Below are 6,000 nucleotides of genomic sequence, written 5' to 3'. Positions count from 1 at the left end.
ACTAAATACGAGGGGGTACCCAAAAGAAACCGGACTAAATTTTTTGGTCGGAAAGCTTCTATGGTACCGCGTTTTGCCACTAGGGGCGCATAGAACGAACATTCCAGAGTCAGTAAGCCGAGTGCCGTCGTTGAAGGAGGTCAGACTAGTTTAGGCAGAGTTTTAGAGTGACGACTGTTTTGTGTGAACGTCGTTTTTGCAATGGCTGATTTTCGTGAACAGCGCGCGCCGTTGAAATTCTGATTTTTGCTCGGAAAAAGTTGAATGGAAACTCTTGAAATATTAAGAAAGACGTACAAGGACGACGCTATGGGGACAACTGAAGTGTTCCTGAATCGAATCCTGAATCAAAGCAACAATCATGCTAATGAAAAACTTCAAATTCACCTCGCTTCAAGAAAGCTCGTCAGGTGAAACCAAACCTCAAAACAATGCCGATTTGTTTTTTCGACGTGAGAGGAGTCGTCCATTGAGAATTTGTTCCGCAGGGTCAGACAGTTAGCCAGGCTTTCTACTTGGATGTTTTGAAAAGATTGGCCAAGAGTGTGCGGTGGAAGCGGCCAGATTTGTGGCGGTCGGGTGAGTGGCTTTTCCATCATGGCAATGCCCCTGCTCACACAGCCCTGTCTCTACGACAATTTTGGACCAAAAATGGCATGACCCCTATTCCTCAACCCTCATACTCTCCCGACCTTGCCCCGTGCTACTTTCTTTGTTTCCTAGAATGAAAAAATAGGTGAATGGAAAGCGTTTCGCTGATGTTGCTGAGGTGAAGAAAAAAACGACGAAGGCACTGTCAAGCATCACAAAAGATGAATTTAAACAATGTTTTGAAAAATGGAATGAAAGATTCGACAAGCGTATCATTGCAAGTGGGGAATACTTTGAAGGAGACTGAAGGTCTGTGCTTAAAATGTAAAGAAATAAGTTCAAACAAAAATAAGTCCGGTTTCTTTTGGGTACCCCCTCGTACACGTTTTATTTATGATCTTGATCAAAAATCTCTGATTAACACTTTAAAGTCCGCTCAGAACCGCGCCGCCCGCTTTATTGTTTCAAATTACGAACAGCAAGCGTATCTGCACTAAAGTCAACCCTTGGTCTTCCAGCTCTTTCTTTGTGCCGTAAATATTTTCGCTTATGTCTTTTCCAATGGATTTATTGTACTAACCCTATTCTCAAAAATCGCTTACTGCTTCCTCCATCCTATATATCCTCGCGCACTGGTCATAGTTTTAAGGTAAGAATCCCGCACTGCAGAACCACCCTTTGCCTGAATTCATATATCCCTCTAACTGGCAATGACTGTAACCACCTCCCTGCCTTCACCGCTGCCATCACCGATGTAGAACATTTCAAGAAAATAACTTCTGATTTTGTATGCCCCTCCTCTCTGTAATGCCTCCGGGCCTTGAGAGTATTGAAAATAAATAAAGAAACAAATTATATGGTTATTCCAAGGATACCACTGGTCTATAGGATGCATAACGTACAACGCCGTAGCCGCGCTTAGGCATGGCAGCGGGATAACTGGGCCAGTGGTATCACCACAATTCCCTCAATCCTAGACACAGCGTTCAAGGACAACGTTCGGGTATCACCACCCTCTCTCTTTTTACCTCCGAAACCAAAAAATAAAGAGAGAGAAAACGAAATCAATGGCTCCTGCCTCCCGCTGCCTCTGCCCCACCTCATTACGCATACCGGTCTCCCCGCCATCCCCTCTCCCATTCCTCGCGTTACGGACCATCTTTGATCGATTCGTCAGCCGCTCGACGTCCTGAAATTCTCCGTATTCAACTCCATTGCCTTCCCCCTTCCCCACCATCGACTTTCGCCTCTCCCATCGATCACGTACACCGCGGCGCCGGAATTCGCCGGAACAGAGAACGTGCTATAGCGCCCCCTTCTGAGAAACACCAAATCGGCCGATGAATCGATCACTCGATCGCTGAGTGAACCGATTAGCGTCCCACCCCGCTAGTCGGTTGCTTGAGGCTGTAACACGCCGGTGGACCAGTCAGTGGGTAATCACTTTTCAATCAGCCAGCCAGCTGACCTGTCAGTCATTTATCAGCTTGTCTTTCTCTCTAATAATAGTATACTAATCATAGCTTCATTTCCACAAAATTTACAAAATTATCATGTGAACAATCAGAGTTTATTGAACAGTGCCCAGGAACAGCTAGAGCGTTGCTGCTGGCGCATTCTGGAGGGGAAAAAAAAAAGTATGAATAGGAGAAACACTTCGGGGGATACTTGATGGCTTTCCTCAGTGGCCTGGGGTCGTCTTCACATATCACTTAGCATGCACGGACGCTGTCGAAGAATACACCAACCTTTAATCACACTTTAACCAAGTCGAACAGGCGTGCCTGGATGGCCTTTGGCTATGAGAAATGCTTATCAGCATATTCGCCCCGGCAAGAGTACTTCATTGAAAATGTGGTCTTCATCAAATAAATGTTGAAAAGACAAGGTGATCCGCCAGAATGGCTATCGGAAATGGACGAGTTTGTCAATATGAGGCGTTTTTTAGCGACGCACCGTCCTCGAGGGCCGGGCGTCTTCTATTATCTATTGTAATGTGGTAGTGTTGCATATATGTATAAGTGTTTTACAGGCATTAAAAAAAAAAAAGCCTGGGTGGCCTACAGGGTAGCGCGTCTCACTGGGGTCCACGGGGCACAGGTTCGATTCCTATCTCACCCAGATTTTCTTTTTAGTTCAATTACTTTACATTCTTAGATGTCATAATGACGTTTGGGTCATGCTGCCACCTTGTATTCACAGTTTATGTGATGTTTTGTTCACTTTTCAAGTCTGCCGCTCCACTTGAGGGATCACTGCCATTACGGCCAATCCATATTTTCTCGCGAGCCACAGCGTTCACCGCTGGACAGGGGCCTTAACGCTGTCATGTTAATACCATGCAAATAGGATACAATACAAAGAATGGAAGAAATATATTATGAGACGAGAACATCATCGACGGAGTCTGTCTGGTTGGATTTGAGATAAGATTGAAAATGAACTGTTTGGTGTATTTCTCAACTTTTCACACACCAACCAGTCATTTATTTTTAGTCTTTCGCCGCCGGAATGGCTCCTTGGTTATCGCGCTCGGGTGCTGACCCGAAAGACGCACACTAACGCACACAAGCGCACACAAATTAGACTGTTGTAGAAGTTGTATTTTCAGCCCCACGTAAACTGTCTAGCTTGTGCAGGCGCATTGGTAAGATCAAAAATTCGCAGTGCACTATAAATCACAGGTTTAAGTACGTTCCCTGTGCAACGCAAGTTATTGTGGGCCTTTATCTTGCGGAAAGACATATGTGGGCCAAACGGGGCGGTGCCTGAACGTCCGGGTACGAGAACATGAAAGGTCCGTGCCTTCTGAAGATGGGAATAGGTTGCCTAAACACTGCCGGGAGCATCATTGCCATCCTTTGTTTAAGAGCACCACCATTTTGGGTAGGAGCAAAACAAAATCCAGCGCGAAATTTTGGAGGCATATCACATCACCAAAAACGAAGATAACTGTGTTAGTGGCACGTCTGTGATATTGTATCAAAAAGTGTACCATGTAGATAACTCAGCATGCAGTGATGGGCATATTTATTTTATTTTTATTTTTAGGATTTTTTCCATATGTGTGATCTATGGTGTACGCACATGGTGGTATACTTTGTTGAAGGCTATTTATCTGTGTGTTTCCTGTGAATAAATTTGTTGCATGTCCAGCGTCGTCCGGTGTCCCTCTCCGTGTCTGCGTCCTTCGACTGATTTTTTTTTTTCATTAGAACTATGGACCAACTGTCCCACCTCTCAACCCTACTGGCGATCTTTAACGTGCACTGACATCGCACAGCACACGGGCGCCTCTTGCGTTTCGCCTCCTTCGAAACGCGGCCGCCGCGGTCGGGTTCGAACCCGGGTGCTCCGGCTCAACAGACGAGAGTAAGGTGCTCGTCTACTGAGCCGGAGTGCCTGGTTTCCGAACCCGACCGTGGCGGCCGTGTTTCGATGGATTCATATTCGTGATTAGGTAGGGAGAGAGAAGTATAGAGCTTTAGGATAGGAACGGGGTCTCGAAACACTCGAAGGCCTGCAAACATCGTCAAGGCTCCGGAAAGCACCCCAAGTAGTCTGCTCTCGTGGGAAAAAGCTTAGACAGTAATGTTTTTTTTTTTTTTGGAGCGGGGGGGGGGGGGGGGGGGGAGGGGGGGGGTTACGACCAAAAGCGACTCAGGCTATGAGGCACGCCGTAGCGAAAGGCTCCGGATAATTTCGACCACTTGGGGTTCTTTAAGGTGCACGGGTCTCTAGCATATAGCCTCAATTGAAATTCGACCGCCGCGGCCGGGATCGAGACCGCGTCTTTCGGTTAAGCAGCCGAGAGCCATAACCACTGAGCCACCGTTGTGGCCCTTGGAGAAGAATGAAGTAATTACTGCAAGGAAGGGATGACTCTCGGCTGCTGTTCGGGAAAAAAATTAACCTAAATCGCGAATTTTGATCGCCCTTGGCAAGTTTGTCCCTTCGATCTAATAAAAATATTGATAAAAATTGGGTTTTTTTCGCGCTCTATGTTTACCAATTCAAGGTGTGCCGAAGCAAAAATAAATGCTCGAGACCAGTCCCCTGCTGTCAGACACGTTCAAGAAGAACCATTACGCACAAACGATCGGTTGCTCTCTTAAACAAGAACAAAACAAAAGAGACGTATTCAAGATTCTAGCGCCGTTTAGCGCTTCCGAGGCTATTCGACAGATATACCGGGTGTCCCAGCTAAATGTAACCAAACTTTAAAAAAAAAAGGCGAAGTGTCCTAGTCCAGTGAAACCAACTCAGGATTGTTCATAGTCGCGTGGCCTAGCCCTGAGTATTTTTTTCGCTCTTCAAAGTTAATTAATTAGTTAAGTTTAATTAGCTAACTTTTTAATTATTGACTTCAGGTCGAAAGTGTCAATTAAAAAGTTTTAGATCGCCTCAAAAAACCGCTAGTAGTGCTGTTTCCGTCAAGTTACGATTTAAGTAGCTTCATTTATTGGCCTTTTAAAAGAAAGTTATCACGTGACCAGCTGTTCGCTCACTTCTCTGCCCCAATGTGCACCGAAAGTCTCATCGAGGAGAGGACTTCAGAAAAATCGGATTTTATTCTTTAAGGCGCGTCTTGGGACGTTGAAGTGGCACGGTTGTCACGCGGAAGCTTTTTCTTATTGCGCGGGCTATGGTTAAAGGCCGGTAAAAAAACAAATTTACGTAAATATTACTTTGCTGCAAATGTCTCAGTAAGCTGTTTCTCAAAGCGATCTGCAACTTTTCCATTGACACTTTGTTCCTCAAGTCAATAATTAAAAAGTGAGTTAATTAAGCTTAACTAATTAGTCAATCTTGAAGAACGAAAAAAATACTGCAGACAAGGTCACGCGACTCTAAACAACCCTGATTTGGTTTCAGACGGCTAGGACATCCCGTGTTTTTTTTAAAAGCTTAGTTACATTTAGCTGGGACACCTGGTATATATGCCATCACAAAAGCTATTCAATTCAGCCACTAGCATTTCGCCTATCCATACTGGTGGATGGTGCCATAGACATCACGCCATAATGTCGGTTTAATGCGCGCTATAAACCAATCACGGATGGTGGTCGTATATTTGCTTGTCGGCAAACAAACGTTATAAAACTAACTAGAATGAATCGGCCTCTGAGCCGTGAAGTGCATTGAGTACTCGACACCTTAACTCAAGCGCACGCTAGTTGTTAACAAGGATCGCAACAGACTAACTGGGCATGAAGACTTGAGGTGGCGCCATCTATCGCTGCATTCGCTAAGCCGGTGCTCTATAGAGCGCCGTTCTCGAAACGATTAAAATATTTTTGCACAAAAAATAAGTGGTTCGGGCCAAAAAAGCTATCACGAGGAAAATTAAAGCTTTGAATGTTCTATACGCTGTTTCGCCAGAACGAAGCATCCACAAACATCGTTATC

This window comes from Amblyomma mixtum, chromosome 4 (genome assembly GCF_055824585.1).
Source record: "Amblyomma mixtum isolate Tamu chromosome 4, ASM5582458v1, whole genome shotgun sequence".
NCBI classification, from domain to species: domain Eukaryota; kingdom Metazoa; phylum Arthropoda; class Arachnida; order Ixodida; family Ixodidae; genus Amblyomma; species Amblyomma mixtum.
Note: the sequence above shows the minus strand (reverse complement) of the source record.